This window comes from Neopsephotus bourkii, unplaced genomic scaffold (genome assembly GCF_033783945.1).
Source record: "Neopsephotus bourkii isolate Nb327-2 ecotype Australia unplaced genomic scaffold, CSIRO-AGI_Nbou_v1 NB_1384, whole genome shotgun sequence".
Taxonomy (NCBI): Eukaryota; Metazoa; Chordata; class Aves; order Psittaciformes; family Psittacidae; genus Neopsephotus; species Neopsephotus bourkii.
Genome location: NW_026901863.1, coordinates 258,294 through 273,784, shown reverse-complemented (window position 1 = coordinate 273,784; position 15,491 = coordinate 258,294). Strand labels below are relative to the sequence as shown.

The 15,491-nt window shown below is 35.9% G+C and overlaps 1 protein-coding gene across 1 annotated transcript in view; it reads right to left on the bottom strand.

The window, feature by feature from the left end:
- LOC133219908 (serine-rich coiled-coil domain-containing protein 1-like) overlaps positions 1-15,491 on the bottom strand; it is a gene marked incomplete at its 5' end in the record, with an annotated part of 420,442 nt that overhangs the window by 215,599 nt on the left and 189,352 nt on the right. The gene's annotated exons all lie outside the window — the stretch shown is intronic.

Here is a 15,491-nt window from a genome sequence, read left to right as displayed (position 1 = left end):
AGCCCAGAACTGGTCTCAGCACTCATGGTGTGGCCTCACCAGTGCTCAGCAGATTGACCTAGTCAATAATTTGTGTAAGGTGACCCAGGTTACTATTAGCCTTCGCTGTGGCAAGGGCCCATTGCTGGCTCATGGTTAATGATAATTAGCAGATGTATACATAATTAATACATTTATACAGATCAGAAATAAACAAACAAACAAAAAACAACACCCAAAACAAAACACAACAAAACAACCACATCCAGGAATTTCAAATTGAAAAATAAGCAAACAAAACAAAAAAAAAAAAAACAAACCAAAAGTAAGGTTTTAATCCAAAACCTGACTCCCAACATATTGCTGGTATTCTGTTCTTTATGGCACTTCCTTCCAAGCAACAGAACAGACTTAAATCTTTTCTGCCTGGAATTCAGCAAAAGAGGGCTCTTTCTTGCTCAGAACATTTTTCTCCATTTGTTTAATCAATAAATTCATTTTATGCAACAAAACACAATCTGTACTTTTAGTCAAGCTGATTTATGTCCCTGTTTTTAAATATAATCAGATAAACAATCATAACCACTGAAAGTTAGAAGAGGTATAAAAGATAGACTAATTTGACTCATTTTCTTCCAAAATGAAAATGCTGTCTTTCCTAGCTTATCTTGCATTGTACAAGCACCAACATCTGTACATCTAGTAAATATTTTCATGTCAATATTTCAGTAACATTAAAATCCTGTTTAATTATAACAGCACAGATCATGTTTTCCCCTGAACTGCATTAGTGAATTGCATTGAAAACGCTTCTCAAACATCACTGCCAAATGGCTTGTTCAAGTCTCTGCAGAAAGGGCACTGCTCACTGAGAAACAGTGTCAGATCTTTGCTGTCAAAATTATCCTCAGGGGACACATTTTACCATCTCATAATGTTTCTAAACCTTTTCAAACAGTTCTGTGGTCTCATAAAGATTTCCCTTGATACTCTGTAAACAAAAGGTCAGATCTGCATTTACCCAGGTTCCACAGTTACAAGAGATTTATCATTGCATTATCTGAAGATATTGCATGGGCAAGCAAATTGGAGCACTGTATTTCATTTCAAGCAGCTGAGGCCTCCAGCTCTTAACTTGGCCTTTTATGGTGGGTTTCTGTTTTTTGTTTTTTTCCTCTTAGCAGAACTGAAAACAAGGCTCAAAAGAACATTTTAGTTTCCTTTCTAGAGCACCTAAACTGTTCAATTAAAAAAACAGAGGTAAAAAAATGATTCATGTAAAGAAGCAAGAAATGTTGACTCTTTTGTTAGGTTTGGCAAATGAGCAGTCTTAAAATAAACGAGTTACCCAGGGGTACATTTTTGGCACAGAAATTAGTCCTGATTATCAAGCATTGAAGGAGCAGAAAGAGTTTAAACAGTGTGGAGAAGCTTTACAAGATAAGAGAAGTTATTCCAAATCAAATAGCAAAGAAACAATATTTGTCCATTCCCATTTGTTTACTTTGGGCACTTGATGGAACTTTCTATGCAGTTTGTTTTCTCTGAAGTGTCAGTTCTCTCCTCTGTCTCTACTGTCAGCCAGCACCAGACAGAAGCGAAGGACCAAAAGCTATTTTTAAGTTTTTCTTCCATCCCTCTCCCTACTTCCCTTAATTGGCTAGGTTCAGGTCCATGTTTTCCCTTTAAGCTAGAAATTGCCTGAGCTGTTAGCGTTAGGTTTTAGCAACAGATGGTACACTTCCCTCTGAGTTAATTCTGAACCAGTATCTCAGGGTTTAGATTGCTAGAGCTGTTATCTTTCAGCAGAGATCCTGATTTTATAATCATTACCAATCCAAAGCCTACTTCAAAGAAATAGTTGTCAAGCTCTGCTGTGGTATTATTCTGTGTCAAACAGCTGTTTCAATCCGTCTAAGAGAGAGATGCTACTGGAACGCTGAAGATGCAATAGTGACATAGGGTATTAAATGAAGAGTTATTCAATATTTGCTACTGAGTAAAATATCCTCTCCCATTCTTTGTCCCCAAGAACACCCATGTTTCTGCAAGTTCCTCCTAATAGGAATGAAACAGATTTCCTAAACCTGGAGTGTAGGCAAAAGTAATAAAATAAAATTTAAATTAAACCTCCCCAAAACCTCCTGGAATAGCAACTCATTTAATGGGGAAAACAGAAAGAAAACTGAATTAAAAAAAAACAAAACCAAAACCCAACCAAAAAACAACCCCCAAAAACATTGATCACTGTGAGGGCAAAGCTGGAGAAATGGTTAAAATTATTCGATAAAAGGAGAACAGGAGACAGTCCTTGGACAGGAAAAATGGGGACAGTGGCCCAAAGAATCAAGGGAAGCCTAAGAGAATGAGTAAAACAGTGAAAGAAGGAGAGTAGCAATGGGAAGGGCACAGAACACAAAATCATCTGGTCAGGAAAATGCCACTAGACTGATCTGTGAAACCAAGATCTGGTGTTAGGAAATTCAATAAACTCTAGAAAGATGTTGGGAATTTAGCAGATGGGCACAATAAATACATATTTTTAATTTAACATGTTCTTACAATAACTCCAGGATTAGCACCATGGGTCATGAATCTATTAAAAATATGGAAATATAGGGAAAATGAAAGGAAATGAGCTTGGCTCCTGGTATTCTTGATTCCTTGCATGAAGAGCAAAATTCAATTGAAATGTTTCCTGGGGCAGAGAAAGATTAAAAGAAAATTAATGTTACTCCATGGGCACAAATAATGTTTCATAGGGTTTGTCTGTGGTTATCGTAGCTAAAGGCTAAATAAAACATTAAGTTTGACTGAAACTTTGAATCATATGATACTCAGTTGCTCTTCTTGTTGCCTAAATAAACTCCATTGCACCAATGAGTAAAGCACTGAAACTGTAATGAGCCCTAATGTTTTGGCCTCTCACCAAAATCTTTATAGTATCTTTAGGTATCAAAAGGTTAGATAACCTGTTTGGTTAGTTGTTTTGAGTTTTTGCACCCAAGAGATGCTGTGGATACTTAATTTGCACAGATCTTTTACACAGCAGCCTCTGAATTCTCTCAAAGGCAACCTCATTTGTCTGTCAGCTACTGTCTTCTCAGCATATTGACCTTTATCCTTATTTATGCCCAATACTTTCAAAGAAACATAATGTTACACAGAATTTGTTTTTTAAGGGACCCTTCAATTTGTCTGCAAGTAGGACATTTCTTTACAGTAATTTGAAATAAAAAATCAACCATTTACTTCCATTAATTAGATTTGTGGAACAACTGAGAACTATTAAAACATGTATGGCATGAAGGTTATCCTTTATGCTAAACATTATTTTTGATCTCATTTACTCCTTTCGAACTCAAATTAACGACTTAATTCAGCAGGTGTTCTCCTCCTCTTCATTCTTCTCCCTTCCCTGTTCATATATCCTGTAACTTAAGGGCCATTACAGTATGAAATCTTAAAATTAAATAGTTTTCATTGCTTTTCTGTACACCCTATCATAGTATTGCTGAATAAGGCCTGACCCTCTTCAGAAGATCTCCCTAGAAACGAGAGTTTTGTTAGGTTTTAAATTGTTACTTATTGTATTATACTAAAATTATCGTACTGTAAGAAATGTCTTATGCATTTGATGTGTGTGCTCATGCCCTGGCAATTGCTTACTGAACAAGGATCTTCTAAGTGCTTTATGAGCATGTACTTTGGAAACAGCAGCAAGAAAGAAAAAACACACACCTTAATAAACCATTTGGTGTTAATGGATTAAGGAATGCTTTTGTTTAGCTATGGTTTCCTTTGAAGTTGTGTGGGCAACTCCTGTTGCCCTGTCTAGAGCTAGCAGATAATCAGGAGGACCAGAATTTTTCACTGAATAAGCTACATATCCTGGAAAGGGATATTCTTTTCCGAAACATGTTTTCATTCAAGCAACCTTTTCACTGGCAAGTTCTGTCCCCTTATTCTACACTGAAAGCGTGGCTTAGGGTTGACAGTATCTGGCCTAATGTAGTCAATACAATACAGTCATTAGAAGTGAGAAGCTTTGTGCAATAGTGAGCAATTTATACTGTTCACTGAACTATAGATGATGCACTAAACAGTAACATTAGACTTCAAATCTCTTTTTTCAAAAGCAGCAGCATGTGCATCAGTAGTGACTATCATGGATAGTAACAGCCTGTTTTAAAATAACTTGGTTTTTTGAAGTAGAGATACAGGAATAGAGAGATGCAGGTGCACAGACAAACATCAGAGAAGATGACTTCAGTCAGGCAGAAGATATAACTTGAAGTTATAAAGGCAAAAACTATTATTGATGGAAGTAGGTAATACTTTTTATTTTAAAATAAGGTTGATTTATTTTAATAATCACAGTATTCTGGAAACATATTAATGTAGAATATCTTGTATAATTTCTCCCTGCATATGGAAAAGATTTAAGCACAACTTCAGCCCTCACTGCTTGCCAGCCAGCTTCTGTCAGAAAAACCTTTTCAGCTTCTGGTGGCAGCTCAAGGCTCTCTCTTCTCCCTGACTGTTGAACTTTTATGTCAAAATACATAAGAAAAGGTTTGAATATTTAAGCAGAGCAGAATTCCAATGTGGATGACATACAGTGCTTAAAGAAAACTTTGGCATCAGCAGTATGTGCAACATCTCATTTACTCTACATCTAGTGCTGGCCAAACATTAAATGGCTCCAGTTCTGGAAAGAATTCCATCTTATTCAACTGATATTTCCAGAGGTTAAATAGAAAAATCCTTACAATTTTAGAATACATAAGAAAAAATATTTAACTGTTCCTCAAAGCTCATACAGTTTGAACCCAATCTGCACTTAAAACTCACGACAAATTATTTCACCCTTTCATAGCTTGACAAAGGATCATAAAATCGTTTCTGCTGGAAGGGACCTTAAAAGATCACATGGATCCAACTCCCCTGCCATGGCCAGTGACACCTTCCACTAGATCAGGTTGCACTAAGACCCATTCAAGGGATGGGGTAGTCACAGCTTCTCTTGGGAACTTGCTTCAGTGTCTCACCACTCTAATAGTAAAAAAGGTGAGATCTACAAAGTTTTAATAACTAGAGCAAGGCAAGGGCAAAGAGAAGAGGAATGTGACACCCAGATCAAGGAGAACATCTTGGAGAAAGTCTCCAGAGTGTCTGGATAGTCTGCAAGATGCAGTCAGACTGCACAGGATGGACAAGTTCAGCTCTTTGAAATTTTCAGTTAGGGGCTGATTAGCCAAGGGCGTAAGGATGGTTTGAGATCTTTTGATGGAAGATAAAAGGTACTTGCATTCATTACACTGCTGCATAAATGCCTATGGCCCTTTGTGTTTAATGAGACAACATATATGTTTACAAAAGTAGAAAGAAGGTTCTCATCTTGGAGCTCTTCTAACAGGCATGAAGTTATGCACTCACTCATGATCAATCATACATGATCATGCCACCAAGAAGATGTAATAAACAAGTATTAACAACCAACCTCCCAAGTAATAAGCAAACATCTTATACATGGTACTTAAAACGTTTAAACATCATCCCATGTACTAATACTTTTGCTCTGATTTTTTTTTATGCTCTTTTTCTGTGCAAAGTTACCACAGTTCAATATTGAAACTTGTTCTGTAGTTTGACCTCTCTAAAAAGTCACCTTCCAATTCAAATTCTTTTAATTGTTATTTGACACTGTCGGAACCAACCTGGCTTGCAAAGGATGCCAGGTGAATCCCCAAGGTTCTGTTTCATTTCCATACCCAGTCACTTACTGTGAGACCATTTGGCAGCAGCAGTCCTTAAGCCTTCAAGTAATTAGTTCTTGCTAAGAGAGGAGGAGATCATAGGAAGAACATAATATGGAAGACTATAACCAAAACACCCCCAACCAACAGCTCACACTTCTACAATGTGCCCTACTTGGAAACAGTTGAAGAAAACTTTGTCAGCTAAGTTTTCACTTCTATGTAACTGAATATTCCAATTAGAAGCAGTGCAAGAGAAAGAAATGCCTTTCTGAACTGAGATGTGTACAAAGGAAAAACAGAAGCTCAACAATAAAAAATGACAGTAAAAAAAGAAAAAGAACTGGGGCAAGGAGTAATTTTCTGTTTAATACAGCTTTCTCAAGTACATCTTCACAACAGTACTTTCAAAGATCACTCTAAAGAAATGTTAACATGGAAAAACATTTTTAACAGGTCTTTACAAAACTATTACTCACTTAAAATAAATGAGCGGTAAGATCTTCCCATAATCAGATTCGGAGGGGGGTGTGGGGGGGATGTTAGTTTGTTTGTTAGATAATATTCTCAGTACTCATTTATGTCCAAGAAGGAACACAGCTTTTCTGAAACCAACATAAATTTTCCTGGTGACACTACTGGAGGCAAGATCTCATACCTGTAGTGTAGTCTCCTAGTTCTGAATAAAGTGGTCTTTAATGACACCAGACACTGAAGTGATGCTAAACACCAAAATAAAGGAAGAGGACTGGGGATGACAAGAACAGACAATCCCCTAGATGACCTTTACATCTTAAAAATTACCTGTGGGACTGGGGAGTAGTGGCTAAACTCTGTAAGCCACTGAGATTGCAGGTGGGATAAGGGGTCTTAAAAGGCTACAGATCTGCCTATAAACGATGCCAGAAGCTGGGGATGTTCTTCAGAACCAACTCTTACCTTGTTTGCCCTCTAACATTTGTTTCAACTGTAGATCTGGGCCCTGCAACATGATGAGTATGAAAGACTCTTGGAAAACATTCCTCTCCCATACAATTGACAGTCAGCATGTTGACAAATTCCTTCCACCCCTGGACATCCCCAGTCAATTTCCCTGTTGTTTTTTTGGTTGGGGTTTTACTTTATCTTTTTTTTTAAAGACAGAAAAAAGTAGTTCGAAACTAACTGCTTCCTCTACTCTCACTTTTTTTACTCCCCTTTTAATCTCCAGAAAGTATCAGAATATCCATGAATATCTTTTTTTTTATATATATATTTGAATTAAAAAAAAAAAAGTCTTAAAATATTTTCTTGCGAGAAATTAGAGATAGTGAGGTGGAATTGCTTTGACTTATCACTAGGCTGGAAACTGATAACTGAGGATTCTCATAGCAGCCAGCTGTCCTAAGTTTTCTGGTTTATGCAGAAGATAGTGGAAAAGGTGAAAGGGCAAATGGTCAAAAGAGATTCTTTCCTGCTGTTTCTCAAGTGTAAAACAGTGTTTTAATGCCTCAGCTTCCGAGTTGTGTGCCCCTGGTGCCCCCATCCCCCCATATATCAAAATGCAGTAACAGCCCACAGATGGAAGGACTTACTGGTTCCTGCTGGTGCTGTTTACAACTGTTTCTTAGGGTAAGGGCATTGCCCATCATTAATTCACATTTTCTGCTTGTGTGTGAACATCAAAATTCAATAAATATGCAAAATTTCAGGTGAATTCTATGATATTCTCAACTCAGCACACCAGAACCAGAAGTCCACGTTTTCCAATGACATTTTCTGGAAGAGGGAGAACAGTATATTGTTTTTTCCTTTTCTAAACTAAACAGATGTTACATATTCCACAAACTTCTTATTCCAGCTGGGGTGCAAGACTTAGGGGTTTTGTCAATGCTAACAATACTCCCAAATACCTATAACTTCACTATAATGATATAACATTATCAATGTTTGGGATGTAGAAACGCATGACAAGTAAAGATGCTATGATAGAAAAGTTCTTAATTATATACTGTTGGTCATCACATTATCAACAGAGGGCAACCTACCCATGACAAACTCATCCTGCTTAATTCCATTACCTGTATCTCCTTATGCTCCCAACTATTTTCTGTTCCACATAGAATCAGATAATTACAGAACCATGTTTTTTTGAAAGGACAGAAAAAGTATTGTAGGTACTAAAAAAATCTGAATTTTAATTTCTGTTTAGGTAAGTTTACATAACGAAAATATTCCACTTTGATGTTTGGAGCTGGGATGTAATGCAAGGCTCGCAGTTTCTTACAATGTAAAAAGTCAGAGAACAGCTTCAAACTGCTGATTTGAGGATTTTCAACTCAGGACAAGTTTATTGTAACTATTTTGAAAAATCAGGTAGAAGTAAAGGATTTTACACTATCTGGGAAATAACCAGCAAACCTATAAAAGTCTCCAATTCTGTTTATATATCTACACAGTAAAGTGGCAATTTACAATTTACTAACATTTGTAAAAAACCTGGAGGATGTCAGTGGTTAAAGAATGTACCTGGCCATGAGGGGAAGGGAGGGGGGAGAAGAAGAGGGGTAGGACTTCTCTGTAAATTGTTTTATTTTTTTTAAACACGTGCATATTTTTGACATATTAAATTAAAAATAAATACTTAAATAGAGATTTAAGCAATTGAAGATAGTTGACTATATCCAAGGCCAAGTTGGATGAGTCTTTGAACAACTTGGACTAGTGGAAGGTGTCCCTGCCCATAGAAGGGGGGCTGGAAACAGATGACCTTTAAGGTCCCTTTCAAACCAAACAATTTCATGACATTTTTGCTTTAATATCCACGAGAAACTCTGGAGAGTGGTCAGAAATACTTGCCAGTGTGCATCTCAGTTTAATCTGTGCAACACGCTTACACACAAACATCCCCATAGACCCATGCATATATGAACATATATATCCAGTATTTTGTCAACTTTGGTCAACTTTAAACATAGGTTTTAAAAATGAGATGAAATTTAACAACAAATTATTTACATACAGCTGAAGTGATTATTATCTACAAAATAATTAGCATCCTAACTTAATTTTAGGAGCATCTCTCCTGAAATGCTTTCAATATAGGCCAAGTATGGTAGAGAAGAATACTGTCTGTGTGAAAGAGTTGATCAAGTCTTTCTCATAAAATGCCAAATGATGATAACTACATAACATAACCCTCCCCATATATTTCATAGCAGCTAATAGCCCAGTATATTATTAAACATCCTATGGGTGATATAATAAAAATTAATGCATGTTATTCAATTACTAACTAATTAGAAGCATTTACTGTGTTTAACTACCACATTGTGCAACAGCAGAGTGGTGATTTCAATGAATGCACTAGCGTATTTTATTAATCACAGGGTAATTATTGTAATAAATTTAAATAAGAATGGTATTAAGGGATCATAATTCCAATTGCCATCCTTTCTTAAAATTCTTGTTAGAGTCAGACAATTATCAACAATCAAGAGGAGACACTCTGCCAATTGCTCATGGTGGAAAGTGTGTGAGTTCACAAAAATCAGAATACAGGGATGACATGAGAGCATCGCCTGCTTCTCTTCAGAAGTTTTTAAGGAGGAGACATGGCTGCAGGTGGTGACAATGTCCATGAATGAGACAGTTCCTGCTCCTCAGCCCTGGAAAAGCCAATGAGCTTGTCAGAGCAGGGATGAGTCTTTTGGTAATTACACACTGCCATCACTATCCTGCCAGGCCTCCAACACTGACCCAAAGCACAACCCTCTACAACAGCTTTATTTACTTCTTGCCATTTGTATCATCAGTGTTAAAAGAAAAAAAAAAAAAAAAAAATAAAGGTCCTATAAGGGGCTTATATCAAGAACAAGAAGTAATAATCAAAAATTAGAACTCTAAGCAACTCATTTGTTGACAGCAAACTGCTCATGTCCATGTGTTACTTATTGTTTTTGGGTGAACAGAACTATAGGTTTGGACATAGAGTTGTGGTTTTATCTTGTTTTAGAGATGGCAAGCTCAAACAGAAAAACTGTAGGGCTTTTAAACAAGATGAGGGTTACATATGTCGCTGCTATAGCTCCACACATAAAGTTTTCATACAAACAAATGCAAATAATCATATTTATGCAGACATTTCTGCAGTCTTAAAATGAAGCTGTTTGCAAAGAAAGGTATTTCTTTGCTGAAGAATCTAATGTGCCAGGGCAAAATTTTGTCAGCTTGAAGGCACATCCTTATTTGCATGTCCTGAGAGAGTTTGGTTTGGGTAGATTCTTCACCATACAGAAGGAAGCAAAAACCGGAGTTATTTGAAGTACATGAGCAGAACCCAGCAGATGTGTACCCATGCTCTTCCAGAGATCACAGATACACACAAGTGCAATTTACACATGCAATTTGTTACCAACATATTTTGTCTCTCACACATCCCAGTCTCATAACCCAGCAATGATCTGAAAATTCCAAGATTTCTGCATTACAAAGTATTATAATACAATATTATGAGAAAAAAAAAACACCAAACAAACCAAAACAAAAAAAAACCCAAACCTTAAAACCTCCACTATAGCCTGATAATCACATGGTGTAAACAGCTATGGGCTGGTAGGTCTTCACCAAGTTAATGAAGGCACAGCAGCATAGAACTCATATAAATAAATGAGGATGATGCTTCCTTTTAAAATACAGTAATTCGAGAACCTGAAGTGATCAGGCCAATCATTTTAGAAGCTGAAACAACAGAAAAAAAATCACTACATGCACTGGCCCACAGGAGGAGAGTGGAGGGATGCTGCAGCATCCTGCATTAGCATTTTAGAATTTCTCCTGTAGAAACAAACAGCCTAGTTTGCATGCTAAAACCAAGTCCAGGATAGCAAACAACCCACAATTTATGCAGCTGAAAGTTAAAAGGCAGAAAGCCTTGAGGAAGTTTTATAATCGCAACCTTATAAAATTGTGTTTGCTAGTTTATGAGAAATATCTGTGTAGGTGTGCATGGTTTCCAGAAAAAGAAATGCATGCTATTAAATAGATGCCAGAATTATACTACGCAGTTTGCATAAACCAAGCCATTTAAAAACTGGACACAAATACAGCAAGTTTGATTTCAAATAACATGAAAAAATTTCTCCTCTCATACATCCATGAAAAATAAAATACAATACAGCTACAATATACAACATATGTGTTTGCATACAAGAATAACATATTAATTTTCTGTTAAGCATTTAAAAAATTGATGCTAATGTATGCTCCTCTATGTATAAAGCTTATTAAAAGACAATAAAAAAATCTGCCTATACCTTTGCAGCAAAATTTCTGGGAAGATTGATTCAGAAAAAAAAAATCTGCATCTTCTATACTTAAAATATTGTATTAGGCGTCTATTTCGTCAACATACTGTATATAATCTAAAGTATATTCTATGCTTCTTATTTTAAAATTAACTCAATCTCTTCACTTCTGGGATCTTGGATGAGTTTCCCTGTTGTTTTAACCTATATTTCCTCTGTACTAAAGCAAGTTATCTAACCCTTAGCTACACAGCAGCTGGGATTTACTTTTCTAAACAGAAGATTTATGCTGGCAGCATCAGTTCTGCTTCATTTGTGACAGACCCACAGATTTTATTTTTCTTCTATGAAAACAAATGGAAATGGAACACCTGGTAGCTGTCATGTCAAAACAATGCAATGCAGCCCATGGCACCTTCCCTACCTAGGGATTTCTTGCATAATGACATGAGAACCCTTCAGTTCTAGTCCTGTCCTCTTCCTGCAAGAGCTTTTCTACAGTCTACGGCTCATAATTTTACATAAATACTAGACCAGTATTAAGCCATTCTGGATTTTCATCCAATAACAAATGTAACAGAAAAAAATATTCTACTGAGTCAGATATTTGGAACTCTGAAAAGCACCTCTGACACCTCTCAATTTCTGTGTTTACAAAACTCACAAAAACTACTTCTTACCTGAGGAAATTAAAAAAAAAAAAAAACCAAAGAAATGTCTTAAAAACATACAGGACTTTTCTGGTGACAGAACACAAAAGAAATTATCCCGGATGTAGGCAACCACAAATAAGTGACACTCAAGTGTCTCACAGTAAGCTTTATGTTACTTTGGGTTTTTTTTTTTAAAGTTCTTGTAGTCTTAACTTTGGAATTCTACTCTCTCTTTCTATTTTCCCCGTTCTTTGAAAGAGTTGTTCACTGGAACCAAGAGCTGCAACTTACGCTTTTCTAACATTTGCTCTAAATTAGCTCCATTGTTGGCTAGTAACAGAAATCTGCATTCCATTAAGTGCTCTAGGTCTGAGAAAAATACCAGATAACATCCTCATACCGTTTTAATATTTATTAAAAAAAAAAAATCTTTCATTCATAGGAAAGTAGTATTAAATAATTAAATTTGTTTAAGAAGGAAATAACAAGTACTGTGTATTCTGACTCCGGCTCTAAAAAGAAAAAAAAATCAACTATAAATGCAGTGGTTTATATTTGAGAGGGCAATCTACACTTTAAATACTCTCATGCTACGTGTCCTAGGAATTTGTAACACTACAGCACTTTCAGTGTCACCTTTCTTTCCAAGTTTTGCACAAAGTAAAACCAATCTTGGATATATGAAGGAAAAAAACCAACCTTTTTTCTTTAATAACAACCTTTATAAACTGCCATGAAGAAAATAAAGAGATGGCAGCATTTCTAAAAGTATCCATGTAATAGCTAGCAAAAATAAATGCTGACAAAGATCTATAATTGTTATACCCATTTGTTCTCCTACTTTCTTGCAGTCAAACTTTGGACCGGTTCAACACTAATAGCAGCAGTGGTTTGATCATTTACTAGGAGAATTCCAGATACATGTATCTTCAAAGCCATTTCAGAACACATCCCTTTGACTTGGTTAAAATACAGACTGAAACAGACGTATTAGAGAGCTCTCTTGTATTTTCCCATTATTCTTGGAACTATGTCCCTTTCTGCTCAGGCAAATTAACAGGCATTCACAACACATGTAATACCTGTACTGCAGAGTGCTTAAAGTCAAATTCCCTCTCTAGGATTTTAGAAGTAACTGCAAACATGTCTGAAAGTTATCCTCCCATGATCTTTCTAAACAATTCAGCAGCTTTAATTGTTAAATGCAACCAATTTATATTCCTTTGTTCCATACTAGAACAATACGATCTGTCTTTAATTTACAGTCTGCAATGAAACTGCTTCACATTAACGAACCCTTCTCAGCCTTGAATTCCTACTCCTCATCCTTCTAGACATTCTTTCACTGATATTTCCCCTACATGCAAAAGGCAACATCTTAAAATGTTTTTGCATAGGGCAAAGAGCAAATCACAGTAAAGAAACAGACCTCAAAAATCAGAACCATCATCAAAATTGATTCTTAAATTGAAAGACATCAGCACCTCAACTCATCTTCACTCCAGTGTGACACCACTCTTGACATCTCACCTTTTATGTTCCCTTCAATGCTCTTCCTTGCTCTGATGACAGCTGCAATTAAGAGTATCTAACAGAATAAATGTTTAACCCATTGCTGGATCTCAAACTCTTCCCTCCCTGCCTTTGGTATGTATGATTTTCTCAATCCTAAATTCATTAAACAAAACTGGGGAAATACTGCTTCTCCTAACTGACTGCTGAGTTCCTTGATGCAGGACACAGGTCATCACTGTCTCTTCAGAATGTTAGGCACAGTAGTAGTGTTCATCTGCCTGTCAGAAAGTCCAACAATGTAACCTTCCATATTATCTTAAGATTTTGCCAGAACTGATTAAAAAAAACAAATCCTCTATCAATCCTTAAGTGAAAGACCCTACTTTATTTTACTACATAAACACTTAAACAAAACATGTTCAACTCAGAAGATTAAGAGCTTCAGGAATACTTGTGCATTCCTGATTCATTCTGTGTCTGTAATATAGGTTTGCTTTAGCCTCCTGACTTTACTGGGGTCAACTACCCTCACATAAAGTCACTGTAAAATCCAATACCATCAGCAACTTCATAAGAGAACATGCTGCAGCTATAAAGAGAAAAAGCTTGAACATCATGAGATCCCACAAATGGTGCCTCAGGTACACAGCTCCAGCAATCATTTTCTAAAGCAGATATCCACTGATACATAAAATATTTAAAGAATTACTACGAGGTCCATTCATGACTTTTTCTTTTTTTTTCTTTTTTTTTTTCAGGAACTGAAGACAAGATTAAAACCCTCTATGTAACATATGATATAACCCCAGCAACAAGTGAGACTTTATTTAGTTGAGAGGAAAAAGGGGATTTCTTAAAATGGACAACTGCATATGTACATCGAGATGCAAGTCTAACAAATTATCTCTCTAACATGCATACAAGACTTTCTTTAGGAGGCTGCTTTGACTAGTTTTTAAATGTCAATCTAGCATTCTTTTTTGAATTGCTTCACACCAATGATATTTTAAGTGTCAAAATTTCCTACAGGCAGTGGTAAGAGATGGGGTTTGGTTCTATTATGGTAGCATTTTAATTTAAAACAAAAAAGAGATAGGGTAAAAAAAAAACCAAATAAGCAGTATTCTACACTAAAGATAGGCATGGCTCATGAATAGAGACGTGATTTGGCAAGAAATTTATCCCTACTTGTGAAGATAAAGTAACACAGATGGGATTACCCACTTCTGCACAGTTAGACTCTGAAAAAAAAAGGGAAAAAAATCTTATTTTTTATTTCAAAATATTTGTCATGTGCCACAATTATTACTTAGCTTGGCACAAAACAACTTGTATTCTTAATGGGAAGAAAAAAAGAGAGCATCAGTTAGAAAAGATTTAGTCATGCTATAGACAATCATTCATGAGAAGTTTAAGTGTATGTTATCAAAGAAAAATCAAAGCAAGTGTTGAAGTTACTCAAATTATAGTAACACAGCCTTTGTTTCACAGATAGCTAAATATCTTTTTCACACTTTTTTTTTAAAGCTCTCAGTATGGATCATGTTCTCTAAGTAGTTATCTGACTCACTGCCAACCTTATTAGTAATTTATCATAAATGTTCCTTTTCTAAAGAATCCTGATTTCTCCATCAGATTAAATTAAATGTACGTAACTTCCACTGAGCTTTCATTACATCTTATGAAAGACTATTTTGATTATAGGATGAGAACTACAGAACATCGTATGATGTGTAGGCTACAGATAAGAACTTGTTAGAAACAAAGAAGCCTCTTCATCTGTCATTGATCTAGGATGAGTAATTTACCACTATTTACCCATCTGTAATAATGTTTGTGTGTTTCACATCCCCAGATTTTCTTTCATCTAATTCGTAGTTTTGGAAATCCCCCCTATGTTTTGCTTCACATTATTTGGAAACACCTCTTGCTAGTGATTTCCTTCCCCAGGCCAATAAAATACTAGAATTGTCAAAATATGCTAAAAACACTGGAAAAAAAATATCTTTTTTTCTACTTGAATAGAAAATGTAAAAATTCAAATAAACATATCAAATAATTTCCCTAGTTACACACATCCTCAAATTTGCCTTACTTAAGAATAGGATTAGGAAAGGATTCATCAAGTCACTGAAACCAATACCGTCATGGTTTTCTGAACTGTAGTACCTGGCTACACACAGACACCTCTGTTTTTCGCACCCTCCTTAGGTGTGTCAAGCACCAATTCAATCTATCATGTTAATAAGCATTATTTAAAAAAAAAAAAAAAAGGCATTCAGATAATGAGATCACACCTA